The following is a 1,092-nucleotide window of genomic DNA, read 5'->3' as shown; positions in this document are numbered from 1 at the left end:
TCCGATCTAATTTATTACGATATTATCCAAACAATTTCAAAGTAGTGATTAAAATCAAAATAAGCAACAATATATCCAGAGTTAATGCAGCACGATCGTTTCATGCAACTGCATTTAATTGAACAATGCAATCATTACATCAATTTAAAATGCAGGGCCATCCCCAACAGCACAAAGACATAGAATTTAATTTAAATTGATGTAATGATTGCATTGTTCCTTGTTGCTTATTTTGATTATATTACAGTTCTTTCTTACGGAATATATAGATCTGCTAAAAAGAAGTGCTCGGCCCGAACCCGAGACAAAAGATAAGAATTAAGATATAAATTCAAATTAGACAATCATACCCATAAGTTTATAAATTCGACTTAAAATGCGTATACATATATTAATATATATTGTCACGTGAATATTTTTTTAAATACTTATAAAATATAAATATACATAAGATACATGTCAATAAAACCCATCTGGGATACGTATGGGAGAAAGTATGAGAAAAAAGAAGAACTGAAGAAAATTTTTTTGTACTGAAATTAAGAGCGGTTAAGAGTTTCAATTAAAAGATCGATAGAATTCGGTGTGTTTTTTTTTTTTAAATATAAATGGTATATAACGTATATAATACAGTTCGAGGATGTTCCCTTTCAACGGCCGTTTCTGGTGCTCATTTTCTGGTAGAACAATTTTAAAATCCTTTTGTCAGATTTATTAATTTTTCTACTAGGACATGAGGTCTAGAAACGGCCGTGGAAAGTGAAGCTTCTCGAACTGTATTATATACTTTATATACCATTTATATTTTTTTTTAAATACACCGAACACTTAACCGGTTTCAATTTCAGTACAAAATTTTTTCTCAGTCCTCTGTTTATCAGTCCACTTTTTCTCACACTACCTTCCAAACGTATCCCGCATTCTGTGATAAGTAGCTTGCTTACCTACCACATGGTTCTGGGTTCAGTCTCACTGCGTGGCACCTTGGGCTTCTACTATGGCCTCAGGCCAACGAAAGCCTTGTGTGTGGATTTGGGAGACGGAAACTGAAAGAAGTCCGTCGTATATATGTATATATATATATATATATAT

This window comes from Octopus bimaculoides, chromosome 5 (assembly GCF_001194135.2).
Source record: "Octopus bimaculoides isolate UCB-OBI-ISO-001 chromosome 5, ASM119413v2, whole genome shotgun sequence".
NCBI lineage: Eukaryota > Metazoa > Mollusca > Cephalopoda > Octopoda > Octopodidae > Octopus > Octopus bimaculoides.
The sequence above is the reverse complement of the archived record's forward strand: the minus strand, read 5'-3'. Positions refer to the sequence as shown.